The following is a 24,690-nucleotide window of genomic DNA, read 5'->3' as shown; positions in this document are numbered from 1 at the left end:
AGAACCATTAATAAAACCATATTGATAAGTTAAGTAAGATTAATAAGCCCTAAAAAGGAATGTTACAACTAAGTCAAGTGAGAACCATTAATATTTAATAGATTCTAGTGTACATAGATTACAACACTCACCTCTAGGTGAACTCGAGAGAAGACAACTAGTTATAATGTAATACTTAAATAATCATGTGCTCATCTGTAGATTAGTGGGGGCTTATCCTACCATTTCACCAACATTAGAATCTCATATGATAAAAATGTTTTTTAGCATGCAAACTAGTTTTGACATAAATACCTAGATCTAAGGAGGAGATATACAATCCCTTTCCTCATCATCCAAATCTATGTGAACATATAGTTCAATTTGACACAAAATAGGAAAGACAAAAAATTAAAAAGTATCTTGGATTAAATAGAAATAATGTACATAGCTGACTCTATATGTGAAAACTTAAAGAAAACATTAGCAATTAGAATCTTAAAAAAGGAAACATGTCCTATAGGTGGCATATCAACAAGTGAGAACAATTAATAAAAGCATACTGATAAGTTAAGTAAGACTAATAAGCCCTAAAAAGGAATGCTACAACTAAGTCAAGTGAGAACCATTAATATGTAATAGATTCTACCTTAGATCACAACACTCACCTCTAGGTGAACTCAGGGGAAGACTAGTGGTTATAGTATAGTACTTAAATAATCATGTGCTCAACTATATATTAGTGGGAGCTTATCCTACTATTCCACCAACATGGGAATCCCACATTATAAAAAGTTTTTTTAGCATGCAAACTAGTTTTCACATAAATACCTAGATCTAAGGAGAAGATAGTCAATCCCTTTCCTAGTGATCCAAATCTATGTGAACATATAGTTTGATTTGAAATAGAATAGGGAAGATGACAAATGAAAATAATATTGGGTTGGATCTTGGATCATTGTTCCTTGGAAAGTGCAACATAAACTATTCTTGGATTGATTTTGAATTGGCACTGTACCTTTATTTTCAAGTGTTTGAAAATGTTGTGCCAAATAAAGTAAACAATTTCTAATTTGTATCCATCTATTTTGTTAGAGTAAATAATTATTTATTAATTATTTATTCTTTTACTTAAGTTTACTTAGGTTAATGCATTTAGTTAATAGTTGTAGTGGATGAGTTTTTGACAACATGGGAGTTTGTTCCTATCTAAGTCATACTTATCCTCTCACCTTGTTGGAGGATATCCCACCTTTTGTGGATGTATGCTTAGTTGTCAACCGTATCTTCTAGCACTTTCTAGAGCTTGTTCTACAAGCTTCCTTGAGGCCTTTATATTCAAGCACTCTCATTGTATTTTCTCAACTCATAACTCATTGTAAATACATTTATTTTGTTTGCAATATCTTCTCTCTCAAGTCCGTTTAGTGTTTTTCCAAGCTCTACCTCTTCCTTCTTTGGTTTCCCTTTGACAAGGTATTTTCATGCAGGTGATCTTGGCAAGCTATGAAGTTGGCTTTCATCAACTTCTACATGATATCAGAGCCTCCTTGCTACTTCTTGTTCAAAGGTTTCTTGAATTTGTGACTTAGAGACACAAACCCTAGTTTGTTTTTTGCATTTTTCTTCAATTCTAAGGAAGAGAATTTTTTATAGCACTTTGAGCCTAAACAAATGCTGTCATTGAGTTCAAAAGGTCTCTTATAGTCAAAATTCATATAAAATTTTCTAATTTTGGTGATAAGAGTTCTGGGAGGCAATTTTTTTTGCCTAGGCCTGTCGTATCGACTGTACAGACGATTCTGCAAAAAAAAAATTTAAAAATCAATTTCATCACTGCCATTAGCTGACCACCACTAAAACGCCACCGTCCTGCAGCTTGGGAGCTGCCATAGTTGGTCATGCCACTGTGGCGACACTATGGCTTGGACAAAGCTAGCGAGCCTCCCTCTAGCCACCACCAGCTTGCAGCACCACCAATAGAAACCACCATCACTGATAGACACCACTTGTATACCACCTCTTGTCAACCCACACACCACCTACCTATGTGGACATTTCTAGTGGCACGTGGCATGGGTGCCACATTGGTACTTGCAACGTGGCACTGCCACATGTCACACCACATGGCCTTTTTTGGTGTTAGTGTAAATAATTATTTATTAATTATTTATTCATTTACTTAATTTTACTTAGGTTAATGTATTTAGTTAATAGTTGTAGTGGATGAGTTGTTGACAACATAGGAGTTAGTTCCTATCTAAGACATACTTATCCTCTCACCTTGTTCGAGGATATCCCACCTTTTGTGGATGTATTCTTGGTTTTCAACCTTATCTTCTAGCACTTTCTAGCTTGTTCTACAAGCTTCCTTGAGGCCTTTATATTTGGGCTCTCTCATTGTATTTTCTCAACTCACAACTCATTGTAAGTACATTTTTATTGTTTGCAATATCTTCTCTCTCAATTCTATTTAGTGTTTTTCTAAGCTCCACCTCTTCCTTCTTTGGTTTCCCTTTGATAGGTTATTTGCATGCAGGTGATCTTGGTAAGGTGTGAAGTTGGCTTTCATCAACTTTTACAGATTTGTTAGAAATTAAGAAATTTAGTTGGAAACTAAGCATCCCAACCATTTAAAATGCATAAAATAGATCTTTCTTGGGACTCCTAGTAAAAGTTTTATAAAAAACATATATTGTCTAGATAAGATGATTATACATTGGAAATAACTCATATATTGTTGATGTTTGGTTCATAGTTTGCAAACTCTCTAAAAATTACTCATATTGGTGAATACTATATTCTCATGTATATTTGTGACTTTTTTTTAGGTTGTCAATGGATCCTATTAGAGATAAAAGAATATTGCCTATCATTGTTAGGAAGACTAGAGTAATTCATGTTCTTACTGCTATTATTGCTTTAGTTTTAGCATCTATAACAATATCTATTCAACAAGATCGAAGAGAAAGACGTATTCCGCAAAGAGACAAAATTCCTTTTTACAAGTGAATTGTCCATTCTAATGAGATAGATTTTCATGACCAAATTCACATGATTAGAGGGACTTTCTTTTTTCTAGCTAATATTCTAAGGAAAAAAGGCAACATTTGAGATAGAGTAAACATAGGGTTGGACAAGCAATTAGTGATGTTCTTCCATACACTTGGCCACAATCTAAGGAATCGTAAGATTGCTCCCAACTTTGGTCACTGAGGAGAGATAGTTAGCTGACACTTTCATAAGGTCCTAAGGGCTATCTTATCTCTCCAAGTTGATTATCTTGTACCTACTGGTCCAAACACTCCTATTGAGATTATTGGGAAGGATCATTTTGATTCGCACTTCAAGGTATATCTCATAGATCTACATGCCTACTTCACATTTAATCATATTAGTTGACATTTACTCATATTACTACACATTTAAATCTCATAAGATTATATAGGAGCAATTGATGGATCCCATTTATTGGTTATTGTCAACGTTGAGAAACAAGCTAAATATCATGATAGAAAAGGCCACTTGTTACAGAATGTTATGGGTGTATGTTTATTTGATTATAAGTTTCAATGCATTCTTACTAGTTGGGAAGGGTTTGTTATAAATAGTCATAATGTTGCTTCAACTCTCTCCAAAGCAGATCCATTGGTAGTTCTCCTAGGTATGTCAAATATACTTGTAAATGATTTTATAGTGAAGTTTATTAGAAATGAGGCAACATTTTGACAATATTCACTTCTATATAATTTTTGTTGGAAAATTTTTTTTAGTTGATGTTGGGTATCCAAATATTCTCAAATTTCTTGCCCCTTATCGATGTACATGTTATCACCTAAAGGATTTTTCAAGAGCAAACCCAATAAAGAGTGCACATGAGTTATATAACCACTAAAACTCCTCATTTAGGAATACAATAGAGTGGACATTTTGGATTTTGAAGTAGTGTTTTCCTATCTTGAGACATACAACGTCTTATCCGATAATGACCCAAACAAAAATTGTTTTAGCATGTTGCATATTACACAATTTTATAACTATAGATGATGATGTTCCATGTCAAATAGAGGTAGAAGAGGATGATGATTGTGATGGGATAACTATACCACTACTTGGGAAATATGGGATGAGTCAACGAGATAGGGATGATTGGGGAAAGTTTTGAGATGAGAAAGGTAGGAGGATGTTGAAAGACTATAGATCTCATGGTTATTTTTAATAAATCAACATGAAAAATATATTTGCAGCTTCCTAGTGATATGATATTTGTGACATTGATATGTCCTTATTACAACTTTATTTGATTGTATAAACCAAAAAGGTTATGCCTAAGTTCTATATATGTTTGATCCTTGCAATCTCATGAAATATTTGACTTCACTTTTCGAGTAGATGGTTAAAATGTGTTTTATCTATTGTTCTACATGTATTTGATAAAATTTCTGGCAACTTTTCACTTCATTCGTACACTATGTAGTGATGGTTTTGAGTTTTTTTTTTTCACAATTTATACTTTTTAAAACCAAATATATTATCTATTTACATGTACTGGGTTCCATATTGGCTAATGATGGTGCATTCATCTTACCTCTAATGTTCTCTGCCATGTACATATGTTTTCTTTGAGTGAATCTTTGTTTACCTAGCTATATTTTCCTCTTTTGGTTGTTGTGAACATTTTGTGGATGATTGAAATAAAATGAACGTTTTATGATGGTATGAATGTTTCTGTGGATAGCTGTGAATAGTTTTTTATTTCAATTAGAATCATTACATGCATTCTTTATATCTGATGAATCTATAATATCTCTAGCTTCATTTTATAATATCCTTTCAATATTAAAAAATACTCATTGCTATTGTAATACTAGCTACTGTGTGAACAAATACCAGTTGTTTTTGTAATAAGAGCTGCTATTTCAAAAGGAGGAATGTTGTTATAATGTGAAATACTTCCATATCTATCATTTCATATTGAAACATTCTATTCATAAATGCATGATGCTTTAGTTTGACAACTTGAATTTAAGACTGTCACTAGAGGTCGTAGTATCTACTCAAAATCATTATTTATTAGGCTTCATCAATAGTGTATTCTTCTCACATTAAAGCTTGTAAAGGTTCCCACATCCACTTCAAAAACTAACAATAGTTATGGAACTACTAAAAAATTTTGAATCCATTTAAAAGTTTCCATTTACTTTATACTTCTATGAGTTCTAGAAATGGTGGGATATATTTGCATCATGCTCAAAATGGCTGACAGGTTTGAAATATAGTTTTGAATTAATTTTATTTTACCTTTGAGCCAAGAATTTGGTGCCTTTAACCTTGGCATCAGTGGTGAAGAACTGGAAAGGGGTCTTACAATTTCCTTTAACTTTGAAAATATTATTGCATATTGTTTGTTGGAAGACTTGAGTAGGAAAATTAATTTTACTATTTCCTTTGTCTCATTATTGAAAGAGGTTGCTAGTATAGAATTCTATTTTTTAATCCTCTATTTCTTAGAGTGTGTTGAAGAACGTTTACAACTGTATTACTAACTAGTTGATGTAGACACCTAAAAACCTTTAGAAAATAAAGTATTTTTATTTTCTGAAAAATTCCTGATGACATCATCATTTATTAATTAATTAATTATTTAATTTATTTATTTATTTTTATGCCATTAAATCCCTTTATCTTAATTAAAAATATTTAATTAAGGAATCCCTCCCAAAAATGTTTAAATCTTATTTAAACATTATTTCCTTATTTATTAATTATTTAATTAATAAATTGACCAAAAAACCCAAAATAAATAAAAATTTTATTTTTTACCCAAAACTTGGCCAATTTCCTTAAGACCACTAACCTCTTCCAAAATCTTCTAATCCTTCTTTAATTTTGATTAAAGGCTAATCCCATCATTTCCTACCCCTAATCCCAACTCAAAATATTTAATTAAGATTAAATATTAATCCTCATGTTTATTAAAAAAGTTTTAATAAATATCTCCTCAACCCAAACCCTTGAAATAAATAAAACTTTATTTATTTCTTAAAAATCTAATTTATCCTCATCCTAAGAAGTTCTAGACTCTTCTAGAAAGTCTTCATCCTCATCCTAGGGAATTTGTAAACTATTCTAGAAAGTCTTTATCCTCATCCAAAGTCTAGACTCTTCTAGAAGATGTCTTTAAACCTAATCCTAATCCCCTCCTAACCTTGTCACATTCTCTAAACATGGGTTAAGACTTACTAACCCAAGCCAAAGTTAACAAATATCTCCTCCTTCACCCACCCTCATTAAATGCCATCCACTTGCCTATCCCTAAGCTAATCCTAAACCATCCTAATCCATCCTCTAATCATTTGCACAATCCTAAGCAAGCTTAAAACCCTCCTAATCAAGCCCAAGTCGAAATTTCTCTCATCTCCCTCAAAATATCTCAACCATAAAACTTTATGAAGCCCGCTAGGCCATAAATGACTCTTCCAAGCCCTTTTATTGCTCTTACAAGCCATTATGAGGGTCTTTATGAAGATTTTATCCCTTGAGCCTCCTTTGTTGACTCATCCTTCCCCTTTCCTCCATCCTCTCACCATGTGACATGTGTCACTCCTTGATTGGCTGTAAGGAAGCACAATCCATGTGCTCTCCTCTCATGCAATCTAAGCCCTCCATGAGCTTTTTCCCATCCTTGCATCTTAGCCCTCAATCCCTCAAGCCTCTTGCCTATAAATTGGATCCTTCCCCTTTGAAAAATAACACAATCCATGAAGTAAAGTCATAATGCCATTTTAAGAAGCCATTTTACATCAAAACCATACACTCACACCCAAATTCCAACTCCATTTGAAGCCCTTTTTGAAGCATAAGCTTGAGCATACATCCTATCTATTTAGACAAAGCCACTCAAAAAGAGAGCTTATTATTGAGAGAGCCCATTAATGGCTCATATTCTCAATTGAGAGCTCATCTTAGTCTATCTTGAAGTTTATGAATTTTGTTTAGTTTGTAGAAGCTTTATTTAAATTTGGTTTCTATTAGCATACTAACATTGCTCATATACAATTGATATATAATAGAATTAATTTATTGTTTTTGTTTTGGTCATATATAGGATGAATGTATTTGAAGTTGTTGATTGATTGTGATGAGTTTTAGATTTTTTGAATAATGGTTAGTGGAATTCAGACAACCCAATTGGCTTCTTCAAAGAAGGTAGTTTGAACTAGAGAAATGGAACATAGGTTCATTGACCTTCTTGCTAAGTAGGTTCAAATAGGTTGAAACTAAATCTATCCAAGGATAATTTAAAAAATAAGCCCAAAACCTAGAAGATTGGTTATAGGATTATGAAAGAATTAACAAATATGAGTGGGTTCACGTGGAATGAGACCACTTAGTGTATGGATGTTGATGAGTGGGTGTGGGATGAACTACTAAAGTTAATATTATCTTTAAATTATTTTGATTAAGTATAATCTATCTTATTAAGTCATAACTAAAAGATAATAAACTAATTGATTCATGATGCCCACATACAATGAAAAGATTTCAAAGGTTCCAAGGTGTATAAGAGGCAGCCATTCCAATACTTCAATGAGCTGCTCTTCATTGTGGGATTTGACATAGCTGAAGATACAACACCTACAAAAATGCAAGAGACTGAAGAAGGGAACCTTATGGATGAGGCCCTTGATCGAGATGATGATGGAGATTTTTATATGTTGATTGAAACTTCTAACTGATTTGGATGAGGACATGAACCCTGCCAATCAATCTATTGCAATCAACAAAGATAGAGTGTCACCATCATGTTCAAGAAAGCCAAAGAGGAAGAATGCCAACATGGTTGGTTCGATGGATGTCATATGTGAAGCCATCAATAAGTTACATGAGGGTCTTAAAGGTACTCAACATATAGCCATGGATGAAGAACATATTGATTCAGTAAATGATAAAGTGTATGATGCTCTCAAAGCCATTCCTAACCTCAATGAAGATACAATTCTACAAGCATTTGATAGTGCAAGAGCCAAAGGGTTCTTGAGAATGACTAAAGTAGAAAGAGTGAACTATATATGGTTTAAGTTTGAAGATGATCTCTAGATAGAGCATATAATAAAACTCTTGAGATTTAGTTTTACCACTCAAACTTGATTATTTTGACATGATAGCTCAATGTTGATCGTCACACTCTACCAATTTTTTTGAGTTTTAACAATCATAGTTTGACTGTCAGACTCCAGTATTATCATTGTTTTGGAGTACATTTCATATTTTTTGTCAAGTTGGTGTTTGCAAGTTTGCCATTTTTTGTTAAGCTTATATAGATGAAGGAATCCATTTGGGAGATTTTGATTACGATAAATTTAACAGTATTCTCTATGATTGACTTAGTTATGTGGGTCTCACTATTGACATCATATAGTAGGCAAGGTGGACTTGAGTGATATACAAAGACCCTACCTCTACAAATTGAATTCTCATTCTCATTCTACTCATCCACATACAATTCTACTCCCTCATCTAAAATTTGGTTCCCTTGTAAAATACTAACTCCTTTGCTCACTAGAATACCCTTCAAATTCATGGCAACACTTGTCTATTTTCTATAATTTCTTTCTTTTTATGTTATTGTAAATATCTAGAACATGAAATTATTTATTAATGAAGTGAATTCTTTTATAAAAATTGATCTTGATGTGCTTGGTTGTTGAATCCACATATATTTCTTCTTATATTTTTGCATCGTATCATTTTGATTAATTTTATTTCTGGACTTGGTTGTTGAATCCACATATTTTTCTTCTTATATTTATGAAAATAAAGCAGAGATTGAAAGGCTATGTAGGTTTGACCTTGCTATTGGGATCATCCCACAAGATCACCAAAATAACCTTATAAGAAAATAAGAATGTGGGATACATTATTCTAAAAGAATACACATATTTTAGAGCAATGTATTGACACAAAGCACTTGAGATTGGGTAAGCTATTTCATTTCCAGATGCTTGTAACTAGTTTGCAGCCTAAGACCTTTTAAAAGAAATATCTTATTATCTTTTATTTAGAATGTAGGAGTTTTAAGGATGTATGCCAAATATTTGATGAAATTCCATAGTAAAATACATATTCATAGAAGGTTATGATAAATAGTTCAACCAGATCTGACAAAATTATGGACAAAAATGGTATGCAATCTTATGGACTCCAATCATAATAGAGTATGCTCAAAATAGATATAACAAGTAATCCATCAATCTATGACAACATGCATCATGGAGGTATGAGGAAAATGAGTTTTCATTTGCTAGTGCTCTTAGTAGCTATGGAGATTTTTTGACTACTCGAGAGGGTAAGAAAATATTTTTCATGTCCTATTTTGTTTCAAAATTTTCATCACTTTTTAAAACATTTGAAAAATTATTTAATCCTTTTTAATCAAGAGATCATGAATTTTACTTCTTACTTGGCAGGTGTTAAGGTTATAGTAATAAATGCCATTTCTTTTGTCTTGACAACAAAAAATAGCTTCATATCATCTACACCTTCTAGTTTTTGCAGGCATTTCACATTTTTTGAGATCTAGGAGGCTACCACAAACATGATCATTATTGTTACCTCTAATGGCCACACCCTCCTACAAAAATTTAACACTATGCAAAGTACAGATACCCTCAAACATACATAGCTCATTAGGGAATTCTCTATCAATGTCTAAAATAATCACCTAAATATTGATTTTCTTGTCTAACAGGAAATTAGGTTATGCATTTATTGATAGAATTGAGGTCATCTCTATGTCTGATTATTTTCAAATGATTCTATTCAAGGAGTTACATCTTCATTTGAGATTGTTTCATCTGCAGTTCTATAGAGCATGTACAAGCTCGATGTTTGGGTAGCATCTATGACTCCAATCTTAGCTACACTTAGTACAAAGATTAATTGTATATCTATGAGATCTATTATGGAATAACTAATGACCATGGCACTAATGAGTTGAATTATGGATCCTTACCATGATACATAGCTCTTGTCAATATTTATAAGTGCTTTAGATCTATGACACCTAAACAAATAGTCAATGTGAACTTCAGTTTGACTTCGATGTTTTATGTTAATTCTAATTTTACCTGTTTGACATGGTTTCATTTTTGCAAGTGGACCTATACTCTATCTAACTAGAGGACATTTAATATTTATCTCAATAAATCATACAACTAAGGATTCTTTTGATGTAATTGGAGCGGAAGCCCAATTAGGAAATCCCATATCAACAACCAAGTGCAGAAATAAAAAATAATCTAATAAAGTCTTTGCTTTACATTATGTAATTTGAAATACTGATGCTAAAAAAAACTTACACAATCGAGTCCAAAAATAAAATTAATCTGATAATGTCAATTGTCTCTTCTAACTATTTCAAGAATGTAACCCCCTATTTTTGGTACTGGTGCTTTTTGTTGAATTTGTTGTTTAAGGGTGGGTCTCAGCATTTGAATCATAATTTCTTTGTGCTGGAATGTTTTTTCTTGTGATTGATTTGGTATATAAATATTTGACATCCCTCATAGTTGTTCTTAATGCCACATTCTGACCAAGTGAGGTATATCCATCAAGAATTTGATGTTGCAGTACTTAATTTTGTGTGCATTGCTATTGTAAAAGAGTGGAGATCCTTGTTATTTCCATATTCTTCGAGGTTTTTATTTTGGAATTGCTAAAATCAATTTATATATCATGTTGTTGAGTATTGCATGTTGGTATGATATGATAATTTGAGTTTGGAATGCCCCCACGGTTGGATTTTCTATAGGACTTCAAGTTCTTAATAATCTTGACCAATTTTGCATCCATTTGCATTCCTCTTTATCAAAGAGATCTTTAAATTTCAGAGTTGGGATTTTGATATCTATATTACAACTCTACAATTTTCTAGTGATGATCTCATTTATATAATACTCCATTTTGGGGACGGTTCAATGTCCTATGTTCATGATGCAAATACTATACAATGCTAATTTTTCTAGACAAAGTTCAACTTGAAACCCCATTGCTGCTTAAAATTGTTTGCACACATTCAAAAGATAAACATTCTTGAAGTTTTAGAAACTTGAAAAGCTAAAAAGTCCCCCTAGTGTTTAATCTTATTCATCCAAAATATTACACATTTCAATTCGTTGCAGGTTATGTATACTTATGGTAATAGTTGTGTAACTCATGATATTTTGCCCGATATAATCTCTATTACAAGAATACTAGTATTTGGTTAGGGACATTTGAAATAGTAGAGGATGTAGCGAGGGCATATGATGAAGCTGCAAGACTCATGTGTGGTTGGTCACATTTATTTGACCACATATGTAATCAAATGTCCACTAATACAATTTCAAGTTAAGTAATACAATTATATATGTTTGAAAATATATGCAACCAAGATCCATTATAAAGAAAAATCAATTTATTGAAGATGGAATAAAGTTTATCCAAGGTTTTTTTCTATGAATTATAACTCTGAAATGTATTTCTCCATTATTAAATTCTTTATACAATCATTATCCAATTAGCATTTGCAAATGAAAAATGGAATTCTATTTTTTTCAGTGGTGATTAGGCCTTTTGTTTGGTATATTTTAGATTTTATCAGCAATAATGCATTCCATTACAGATAAAATTTACTAGAATGCAAATATTTTCTTCTATCTCTTAACAATGCTAAACAATCTATGAAGTTTCATGAGCAATGGTAAAATGAACTTTAGAATGACAAATCAAGCTGACTTTCTCTACATTGTGTTGACTTTGTCAACATGGTGTTGGGTTTAGCAAAGTGTTGGTTTGGATGATTCACGTTATTCCTAATATAGTTGGCATTAATACTCTTGTTGTCTATATTGTACTTTCTTTTAATCATACTTTCTTTTATTTATCTAGAAGTGAACCTTGAATGCTAATAGTAAGATAGAAAGGGAAATGTGTTCATTGAAAGGTAGGGTGTTGTTGTTTTGGTTTCTTTCTTATTGTTAATGTTCTATTAATAGTAATCTATTGTCAATCTTGCTGAATATTTGTAAAATTGAACATTACTCTTTTTTTGTTATCTTTCCAACTTTTGTTATCACTCAATTTTTCTCTTGAGATGAGATTTTAAGCATATGAAATATATTAATTTAAATTCAATCATATAATTTATTGTAATATTCATCTTACTAATGTAATATTTGATGATGTATTATTTATAATAGGTTGATGGCTTTGCTCGATGTGCCAATGTGTCAATGTTGTGTTCCATGCTTGTTAAAGACATTAGACACATAGAATAACCCAGGGCATCAATTTTGGTGTTGCTCTAATAGGAAAAAGGTTGTTAAAGAATACAAATATATTTATGTTATAAATTACTATGGACTACACATTATAGTATGAACTAAAGATTTTTTTTAATTTTCTTTTTGTAGGAGAATAATGGATGTAGATACTTTACTTGGTTCAAAGGTGCTCCATCTACAAGTGTAGTAAGTGATGAAGGAACTAAGTGCAAATTCTATAAGGTTCAAGAGATGGAGAGGGTCAAGTTTTGTAAGGCTCATGAGGTGGATTTCGCAAAGGCAAAGGTAGAAATTACTTTTCTGCGATGGCTTCTCTATGTTATGTTTGGACTTCTTTGTTGGTAGCTTATGCGGAAAAATGCATAAAAATATGAATTTGTGTAAAGATTGACCATATCGATAGATTTGTATAGATAAGATAATTTTTTTGTAATGAATATTTTGGAGTTTGTAATGTATTTTTGTATGATAAAATATTAATAAATGTTTCAAACTATAATTTACACAAATTTTATGATTTGCAAAATTTATAGTAATATCATTGTTAATTTGTTAGTTTTTAACTAGTATTTGCAATGTGGAAAAAATAGCATTATTCACAAATAAATAAAAAATCAATATTAGTGATAATAAATTAAAAAATCAATATTCAATAAATTGATAAAAAATGAGAATTCTTTTTAAAGTTTTAAAACAAAAAATAATTTAAACAAAAAAAAAAAAGTTTTTTTAAAAAAAAGAAAAAAAAGAAATTAAAAATATAAAAACTAATTTTTTTTTATTTTAAAAGTTTGAAATTTAATAATTTCAAAAATCAAATTCCAATTCCATTTTGAAGAACCAAACACATAATAATGTATCATTCTACTCATCTTCCGTAGGAAACAAACGGTTCAAATAAAATCTATACAAAGAAATTAAGATTTGCAAAACCTTGATTTTGCTAAATCGAAGTTTGTAGAAATTGAGGTTTGTAGAAATCGAAGTTTTTACAATTCCACGAACCAAACCCTTAGTGTTTAGAAGATAAGTATATCTTGGTTTTGCATGTGTTGTCAGGCTACCCTTCCAATTACTTGAGGGGGCCGAAGGTTTGGTTAATTCTAGCAAAATTTGAATCAGATTTTAATCAATCTAAAGCAGTTTTTGAGACTACTATGCTGATGGTTGAACATTCATACATTTAGAAGTAACGATGTCTAAAAAAAACTTTTGACAAATAGACATTACGGGAAGGATCTAATAATAGTTGATAGACAATTTAATGGTTTTGATCTTTTGTACTGATGCTCTAAAAATGATAATACATATACTAATGTTTGATTACATATGTATTAATTGTTTATTAGTTTTTACTTCATTTAGTTGATAATCTGCTCATTTGTCTATCACTATTGAGATATATTATAATTGACTATTAGAACACTTGGATGGAATATTAACAGTTTGTAGTGAACAGCAATTAGTACAATGACATAGTGGATATCCAACAAAACATTGAAATGATCTCTTTTTAACCCCCTTAAGTATGATCTTGAATACCCAGAAGTTGAAACTTTATATAAGACAACTACCTCACATATGTAGAAAAGGAAAAACCAAAACATTACCAAAATCAGACAATGTTAGTTTTGCGTGGAATGGATTTGGAGGATTCAAAGTAGTAGTATGTTATTGTTATAAGGTACCGATGGCCAATAAAATCAAATGTCCATTATGAAAAGGGTCTTGGTTCAGAAATATGTTGCAGTGGCATTGCAGTATTCTTGTCTCTAGAAGCAGTGGGCTGATATGTGTGGTACATCCTCACATGGGTGTGGACATCTCAAAAGAAAGGAGGACAATAGTAACCATCCATAAGGATCTGGTAGATCGTATCATTAGTAGAGCCATACTTTGTCCCAAACTACCCGTGAAACTTGTCAATTTCTTTTTTTGGCTTGCTCCTCGTGAAAGCATCTGAGGTAGATGTTTTTGAAATTATGACAAAACAAATTTACAGCCTTAGATCATGAATCTTTTGGCATTTTCGCTAAGGTAGTATATAAGTATTTTCATTTGAGGAAACAGATAGCTTGCTTTTAGAAGGAAAAGTCAAATGATATGTCTGAAGGCATAATAACTCAGAAAATTGTATAGTGCAGCTTATTGGAGACACTTGAGTTTATGTGCAGTTACAAAAAGGTATTACAGACCAGATATATCATGTGGGTAAAATCATTAAATATTTGGTTATGTACGAGTGAAGATATTGTTGATTTACCAATAATAATTTACAAGGATAGAATAGAGTTGAAGGCCAAACAAATTAATTTTGGTTAAGGAATTATTTTTCATTTACCAAAATAAATACTTGATAATGTTAGGATGACATTCTAGATGTTCACCTATATGTGGTAAAAGATAATTTAAAAGATTTAGCAAAGCATGGAGCAACGAGGCTGACATAATCAAAGAATTTGATATAAAAGAATAAGCTTTTGGTTTAGTAATGTCTTACATTGTATTGTAATCATATAATGTTTCAACATGCACTTTTTATGATAATTATAGATGCACCTTTGATATTAGCACCTAGAAGTATGGTTGTATGATAAGTTTTGAAGAAGGAACCAAAATGATAGATCATATATTGAAGAGGGATAGAAGCATGAGGTTGGGTCTCAAAACCAATGAAGTCCACAAATTGAGATCTTAATAATTTAGAAATGGGTGCCATTTCCAAAAAACATGGGCACCCATATTAAGCTCACATGCCCAATGCAAATTTTCAAAAGTAGCCACCCATTTTTAATTTTTCTTTTGAAAATGGGTGTCTATTTTAAAAAATTTTAAATTTGTATGGGGGAATTTAAAATGCATTTTTATGTTAATTTACTTTAGAAAAATATGTGCCTATTTTTTCAATTTCAAATAATGGGCACTCCTTTCTTACAACATGGGGCATGATTTTTTTTGTCACCTTTGTTTTTGGTTTGGGATAGGCTTGGTGGGACCAACTCTATCCCTTCACCTCTCAAGCATTGGTTAAGGCATTGAACTAGAAATTATAATCTATTTTTCTAGTTTTGCATTATTTTTTCTATCAAATGTAGTAACTAAAAGTAAAATAGTGAGGTTCACTAAAAATTTAATAAATTTTCTTAAATAAATTTATATGTCATAATCTATGTACAATTCTTTTGAATTTTTGAAAAAAAAAATTGAAAAAAGTAAAATTTTGGTCAAATTATGGTGTCCATACACGACAAGTTTTGAAAAATAGTTTAGTTGCCAACTAAATATTAATAAAAAACAAACTATTCATTAAAACATTAAGGAAAAATATTCTCATTAATCTTTGGTGTATTGTGTAACATTTAAAAAATAATTTACACAAATTTATTTATTTGTGTGAAACTATGGTGTCCATATAGGAGTGTGGTATGGTCCTAAAATACACATTTGAAAGAAACATTTTTAAAAATCTATAAACAAACTTTCTTATTATCATATGTGTATACAAATAAATTATATATTTCAAATATAGACTCTAAGCACAATAATTTGTATTATTGAAGTTTTCTAATATTCAATTTCTAAGTTCCTCAAATTTTGACATCAATTGACAAGGAATATAAAAAATAATAATATTTTTTTGCCCAAAAGTCAGAACCAATTTGCTGTACTTACCTAGATATCTACACTATATAAAGGTTTCTTTATCTATCTCTATTGATACAATTGTAAAGTTGTATTTTCATGTTTGAGCATCGAGCTCTTCTTGAAGTCTTTTGTATTGTTATAGTGACTCCTAAGATGGTTGAGGCTTCTAACAAGGCATACTCCTCTAACAATGAAAGTACACCATATGGTTTTAATAGACTCCTAATAGGGTCAATATCTTTCACAAGATACCTTTGATTAGTGGATCATTTTATGTCCACCATCCACACTAGAGGTTTCCTTTGGCCAGATTTTACCTAGCTAAGATATAATCGTGTTATGAGTTGCATTGTGTTATTCTTATCTTTACTTTTTAGTTGCATTATCTCTACAAGTTTAAATATTGCTAATAATATCCATACTTGGGCCAAATTTTATGAAACACTGATTCACCCTGCCCCCCACCCCATCCTCCTCAATATTCCATATTTCTACCAATTGGTATTAGAGAGAGGTCACCGAAAAGAGCTCTAGAAACTTCAGTAAGATCTCTATGGATATGGGTTAATTACAAAACAATCTTGACGAAGATATTGATGAACTTGATAAAGTTACAAATAAAAAAAATAAACTGAAGATAAAACATAAAAATCCACAAGATTTCATTAAAAAATTGAAAGAGAAGATTGAATTATCAAGATTGTAAGACAAAGAGTCACATGACCATATCAAGGTGTTATGTTTTTATACTATCAAGCAACAAAATACTTGATACCAAGATAATGAGAATCAATTTAGCCTAGGAAATAGCTACTTCCTATACTCAACTAAGATACCTTCAGATCTGGACCCAACTTCAGCAAAATCATAAAGATTTTCTAAGTTCTTTTTGCTCTACAAAACCAAGGTGGGTGCACCTGAGGAACAAAAAGATTCATAACTTGATATTGTCTTCACATTTCAATCGTTCAATGACACTCTATTGAAATACTCATCCCTTACAATTGGTTGGTGATAATTCTTCTCAAACTTACAAATAACTCTGGGTAATAGTAGCTAACTAGAACACATAAATTATATACAAACAAGCATTGAGCAGCTATGATTTTCTTCATACATTTGAAGTAAAAATTGATTTTGATTTTGAGATTTTTCTTGATGCTGATCTATGATCTCTCCATATGAAAACTAAACTAATTGATAAGTGCCTTATCCATTGGGCTTCAGAGTCTATCCAACTATTTTGACCTAATTGATTGCATTACAATCAATATCATTAACAATTATCCCTAAAACTTATTCTTATGCATATCCTTATTGCTGGCTAGAAATCCTATCATATCACTAAATTATTTACTTAAACCATTGAATTAAAAGAAATAATAAATTAACATACAACCTATCCTAGTTGCATTAAATTGAACAAGCTTTCCTCATACAATCTTAAAACAACTAGTCAATAATAATGCAAACAAGATTCAAAGAAAAAGATATGGTGACAGTTCATCTTTTTATTAATTCTCTTTGAAAATGATGTATCATTAAAATAGAACTCAAAAAAATTCAAGACAAGACAACATGATCCTAGAAAATTAATGTAATCTCAAAATTGTAGAGAAGATATGCTTGAATTGGCATCATGAATATTGGACCTAATAAAACTAGCAAAAACTAAAAGTTATACAATAGTTCAGACCCTTTCTCTAGCCTTGGAATCTCACTTATATAGTGTGAGATGCAACAAGCTTCATGCTTAGAGAGTACTAATAGCTGTCCTTAAAAAAAATGACATTTACAAGGTTACTATCATAAAGACAAAAAAAGGTGAAACCAAATATTTTTCATCATGAATATTGTTTTGTGGGACCACTTCTATTGTAATTTTTTGTTGCTAAGGAATTTATAATTGGCTTTGTTGTGGTAGTCCTTCCTCGTGTGTGACCATTGGACTTGCATGTGATGGGCCTTATTCTACTACTTGAAAGTTGAGCTAAACCTAGGGTTCTCCATCCATATCATCTTATAGTGATAGGTTGATAGTTACATTTGATTGTCCTATTGTCAAGTCATCTATTTAAACATTTGTATTTATCTCTGTAGTTGGTTGTGTTCATTTTTCTTCTTCTTCTCTTACTGATGTGTCAGTTATTTAAAAATTATCTTCTTCCATTTCATCATCATCAGTTTCACCTAGGTCCAACTATTTTACATGTACAAATTCTTCCATCCACTTGTTAAAAAGTGTGTCATCTAGTTGAATGAAATTCATAATCTCATGTTGTTTCTTCATCACATATTCTCCTAATTTATCAATTTCAATAAAATATTTTCTCAAAGAATAATAAAATAGTTGCACTTTTACAACTTCTTCAGTTGTATTTTCACACCATGCATTTCCCTCCTTATTTATGACCCTATTCATCCCAAGCCATACTAGGTCATACAATTCTTGGGCTCATTCCTCTTTATTTTTCAATTTATCTTTTTCATCTAGGGCATCTAGGAAGATTTCAAAGTTTCTACTCTAATATTTGGCAATATAGTTTATGATTCTCCTTTGAAATGTAACTCTCTTATTATCAAAATTGGAGAGATCATTTGTCAAATCAAAAGTCCTTTCTATATATTCACATGATAAATTGATAACTAAAAAATCTAGAAGAGTCACATCTTTATCTGTGTTATTCCATTTACTAACAATTATTTTCAAAGCCTCCTCATTTTCTTTCATCTCATTCCACATGTTCATTACCTTTGTCAGTTATTCATAGAAAGTAGTCCAACCAATTTTATCTACTAAATACACAATTGCTTTCCTTAACTTGTCCTCATACTAAATATCCAGTTCCACATGCAATACCAAAAATTTTCTCTTTTCTTCTTCAAAATCTTTTGTAGTATAATACTATAAGAATTTTCCTTAGGGTAAAATTCACCCAAGACGAAGAAGCACAATAACTAGCACAAAAGACCAGCAGAGTATGATTAGAATAACAATATGATATTCAATTAATTGTATAGTACACTAGAAGTGCCTATATATAAAGGCCTCTATGATGAATCTAGAATGCCCAGGAGTTAGCAATATAATAATTCATACAACTAGGCACATGTCCACTAGGTGTGGTTATCCTCCATTAGTGTGATGATGAGAGGATAAGCCTACAAAGGTTTAGCATGTACAATTATGTTGTAGACACCATGTGCTAAATTAATAGTATGAAAAACTATGTTGTCTACATGACGACTCAATTGTTCAAGCAAACTCTAGTGTTCTCAACATGACAACTCATATGAGTATACAAACTCCTAAGTGTCTAACCTAAGAAATAATAAAATAATGCATTTATCCTAAGTAAACTTATGTAAAGCGTAAATAATCATTATTTACACTAATAGCCCCCTTAAGTGCAACTTAGGGGAATGCACTTAAGCTGACACAAGATATGATGAAATGCATAATGGGTCCTGGCTACTAGGCCATATTTTGTATCGAAGTAACTCCCGTGGTGAAAAATCCCTCACCCCAAAGAGATCTTGCAAATGAATATACTTATCCTCTATGAGGGGCTTGGTGAAGATGTCGGCTACCTACTGCTCAGTAGGACAATAATGTAGTACGATGACCTGCTCATGGATCGATTGTCTTATATAGTGCATATGAACCTCAATATGTTTGGTCCACTAATGCCAAACTAGATGTTTCAAAATTTCAATAGTACGATGTTTATCACAATGGATGATGGTGGATCTGGGTAGATCAAATACAAACTCCTTCAAATTTTTTTGTAGCCAAATGACCTCTGTCACTATATTCATAGCTCCTTGATACTCAGCCTTAGTCGATGATAGAGCAATGGTGTTTTTCTTTTTACTTTGCCAACAAATGGGGCCAAAACCAAGATGAAACACATATCCTAAAGTAGACTTGCGAGAATCAAGGTTCCCTACATATTCTGAGTCTATATATCCCACTAACTGAAGGCTGGTACCATCTACATAGTGTATCTCATGTGTATATGTACCCTATATATAGTGCAAGACATGTTTGGTTGCCTTCCAACAAAGTTCATGTGGCTCTTATATGAAGTGAGAAACCATGCCAACCATAAATAAAATATCAGGGCATGTATGTGTCAAGTAGATGAGGCTTCCCACCAATTGTCTATACAAGTTCACATCAACAAGTGGAGAGGAACACTTTGTTTTTAACTTAACACCTGAAAGGAATGGGGTGGGTGCAGCCTTGCAGTCACTCATGTGAAACCGAGCTAGAAGATCAAGAGCATACTTGGGCTATGATAGTATTATCCCTGATGAAGACTAATGCATATCTATACCAAGGAAATAATGTAATAGTCCCAAGTTTTCCATTGAAAATCTATCCTGTAAGGTAGCCTTAATGTTGTTGATGATGGATGTAGTACTTTGTCTAATGGTCAAGTCATCCACATAAGGTACAAGGAGAAAATGTGAATCATCCCTGTGAAGAATGTAGACATTTAGATTAGAATCACATTTGATGAACCCTTTGGAGAGAAGGAAGGAATCCATCTTGGTGTTCCAAGCTTTGAGAGCTTGTTCAAGTCCATAGATAGACCTTTTTAGTTTGCAGACCAAGGTCGCATCCTGTATGAATCCCTGTGGCTGCTCCATATATATCTCCCTATATTAATCACCATTCAAAAATGTGCTTATCACATCCATCTAATGAACAACCCATCTCTATGCTACTGATATAGCTATGGTCAAATAAATGGAATTCATTTTTTCCACTAGTCTAAAGGTCTTAGTGTAATCAATGCCTAATACTTGAGAGAAACCCTTTGAAACAAGGTGAGCCATATGTTTATCAACACTTCCATCCACTAAAAACTTGATCCAATAGATCCACTTACCTGAACCAATTTTCTTCCCCTAGGAAGAGAGACTAAGTCCCATGTATCATTTCTTAGAAGAGAGTTATACTCTTCCTCCATTGCTCCATCCCATTCTGGAACACCTGATGCTTCTTTAAATGATTGTAGCTTTGAAGAAACTATAGTATAACCATGTGGGAGTGAATTGTGTTGTGATCTTGTCCTCCTTGTATCAAAAGGATTCCCTACCAATGGTCTCATTGAATCTAATGTCTACTTGGCCCATCTATGTCCTATAGAAGAAGATGTAGAAGTTGTATCCTCAACTTCAACTATTTGATGCCTTTTTTTTGGATGGGGATGAACATTTTCCAAGTCACTATCACTCTCTTCAATGATGAAGGAAGAAGGAGGAGTTGAGAACAAAAATATTTGACTTCTTTCCTCAAAATGGAAATTACTCTCATATAATATATCATGGGTCTTAGGATCCATTAACTTGTAGGTTTTATGTGAGTCTGCATAGCCAACAAAAATGCAAGGTTTGCTTTGAGCTTCTAGTGCCTTGCACTTTTGTGGAGGTATTCTTGCCCATGCAGAACAACCAAAGACTCTAAAGTTCTTAACTATAGGTTTCCTGCTTGTCCATGCTTCAAAAGGAGTTACACCATCTAAATCTTGTTGAGGATGTCTATTCTAGATATAGTTAGCACAATTCATCACTTTCACCCAAAACACTTAATCAAGAGACTTGTTTAATAGAATGTGTTGCCCCACTTTTAATCCCATAGTAATTTTGCAAAGTGGATATCGGAGTTCTATCATATTTTTTCCTATCAAGTCAATAGGTCTTCCCTCTTTAGGTGATGAATATCTCCATTGAGTTTCCATCCTTCCCCCTTCTTGCACATTGTATAGCCGAGTGGGTTTTCTCATGGTCATGGTTCATTTGGGTAGTCTAGATCCTTACTCGATGGAGATTCTCTAAGTATACTACCTCAGATGAATTTACTTGCAGATCATTCAGACTAAATATGAAGAAAGATGAAGGGGCAAAAATTTCAGTTTTGCCTTCTCCTTTTGCGAACTTTCGTACCTTGAAGGTAAAATTCCGCAATGAGTTATAAATACGATTTGCAAATTTCAAAATAGAAAGGTGAGTGAAGTTATGGACAAGTCAGTTGATTATCATCATATCTAGCATGAGAATCATTCATAAATTGCCAAAGTGATCAGAAAAGGCATTGGCAAAAAACTCAGAACTGACTTCTCCTCCTGCGGACTTTCGTAGTCGAAAGGCGAAACTCCGCCACAAATGTAAATGCAATCTACAGGATGAAATTTAGAAAGAGGAGTTATGTTTTGCATAAGATCATCTAAATTTTGGGATGTTTCAACAACAAGAATGATTTAAAACCTATTGAGATGAGTAAAAGGAAGATTTGCGAAAAACTGAAAAATAGCTTCTCCTTTTACAAGCTTTCGCACCAAGAAGTCAATTTTTTGAATAGACATAAATAAAGAAAGTAAAGGAAGTCAGTGGGCCCCACTTCCATTGGCGAAGTACTTTTTCTATTTTTTGAAGGCTTAAAGCGAGATAGTTAAATTAGAAAAGATAAAACAGAGGCCTTGCGAAAAATTGGAAATTGCCTTCTCCTTTGCCGAGTTTCTACCTTCAGAGGCAATTTTTTGCATTGTCCAAAAAATTAATCTTGCAAGCTTGGTTATGTAAAAAATTAATCACAAGAAGCCTAAAAAATACAAGGAAAGTGAATAGTCACATCTGGAAAGGAGTCTAAATGCAGAATCAAGCTGAGCCGATTTCCACCAACAGAGTACTCCGTTTTGGTTTTTTTGAAACAGGGTTAAAATGGGAAAGTAAGTTAGTAATAAAGAAAGCTACCGTTAAGCCAACAGAAAAGTGAAAAGACATGGAGGAATCCGTTATAACTATTAGTCTAATGAATTGATCATTTATTTCACTTGTGTGGCATGGATCTTAAAAACCTAACAGATATATTGAGGTTTCTATATAAAGAACAGTATAACCGATTTTCAAATTACCATTTTCTTGCTTTGAATTGTTATGCTGTTGAATTGAACATTGCTAATACAGTACTTGCAAAGCTATTTCTCACAATCATTTACATTTTCAAGTTTCATAGTCTACATCTATTTGATTAAATGGCTCAATTCTCTAGATTTGATGGTTTGGGTGGAGTTCGATCAACATGGTAGAACATCACAGATACTTCACTCCACTTCTATGATATTCTAGATTTTCAGAGAAGGATAAGGACTGAACCAATTCATCCTATTACCGAGAAGCCCTGTGGGAGTGGACTGGTGGAGGCAGCTAGATTTCGTGTGGCAGTTCAAGCTGAAGAGTTGATTGTAGAATGTATTAATCATTACAATCCAGACACTAAGCAGTTTCTATTGCCTAATCAGAGTGTATTGATTTCAGTTGATAGAAAAGCAGTGGTGACCTGTCTGTGAATCCTAGAACATGAGGAGTTCTCCACATTAATAGTTGAAGGAGCTATGTTAGAGTTCTCTTTGAAAAAGATGGTATGGAGGAAAGAAATCATGAAGTCTTGGTTGTAGAAACCAAGGGGAGCCAAGTGTAAGGTCCCTAAAACCCTGTTTGGCACTGATCTCAAGCCAGAGATTATGGATATTTTGGTTCTTTTGCATCGACTCAAAGGTGAGGTAGATGCCTTTAATTTTGTAGAGCAATAATTTTTCTTGGTACAAATTATTAGCTCGGATTCATAGTATATTGACTGGGCATTTGAGGTCAGTGAGCAATTATCTAGGGCTCTCAGTGCAACCAAGTTTTATAATTCATTTTATATGTCTTCCTTCTTGATATATATGATGGCTTCCTTACAGTTATGGCTAGGCCTTCCTAGAATTGAGGATGCACCAGAAAATGTTAAAAGTTATGAATTTTATCCGTGCTTGTAGCTACAAAATAGTTATGCAGATTTTATCAGAGTTAATGATGCGTTCACTATGAGAATTTGCAGGGAACTCCAAGGGTGTCCAGAGTGAAGATTCAGCCTAGAAGCAATGGTAGTCAACAATCAATTTGGTTGCTTCTTTATACAATTCTCATCCTTATCCTATTTGCATCTTGCAGCATTCGATGGGTTTCCCCTGAAGATGCCCAGATACCCGAATGACATGATCGTGTTGATGGAGATCGTGAGACAGGCTCTCTAGGTGAACATGTTGAGTGTTGGACTATGAAAGAAGGGATATGAACTCCCTATAAAGGTTGGAGCTTACAACTGTGAATCCAGGTCAGATGCTAAGAACATGGTGAAAGCATTTGAAGGAAGGTTCAAATTACAAGAGTACGAAGTTTTGAGACCCATGTTTGACCTGAATGGGTATGCTCGAGATGTGCTTCAGATTAAAAGCACGATCAAACATATCACCACCATAGAGGACTACTGGGCAGATTGTAAAGATGAGCTAGAGAGTAGAGATCGTGCCTTTGCTAGATTCATAGTGGATCAAGTAAAGACTTATGGTATCAATTTGGATGTAGAAGGGCTAGAGGATGATGGCCAGAATATGTATAGAAATACATATTTAACAAAGTTGAGAAATACCCCAGTCAGTTTAGAGCCCTACACTAATATAGATGAAGATATCGATGTTATGGTGGCTAGGATCATCAAAAGAACGGGAAAATGGGTAGAGTGGATAGCCAAGAAGTGTCGAAGTAAGGGAAAAGCTTCTCAATAGTCTCCAGCTGCTGCTACTCCCACTTCTTCTCATAGTGCCATGCCCAATATATCAATATCAGCCACTCAAGGACCAGTTATGCCTGCAGGAGGAGGAGATCAACCACCTGAGAAGAACATTCC

This window comes from Cupressus sempervirens, chromosome 4, assembly GCF_028749045.1.
Source record: "Cupressus sempervirens isolate cs-2001-9-10 chromosome 4, ASM2874904v1, whole genome shotgun sequence".
Classification (NCBI taxonomy): Eukaryota; Viridiplantae; Streptophyta; class Pinopsida; order Cupressales; family Cupressaceae; genus Cupressus; species Cupressus sempervirens.
This window is presented reverse-complemented; position numbering follows the sequence as displayed.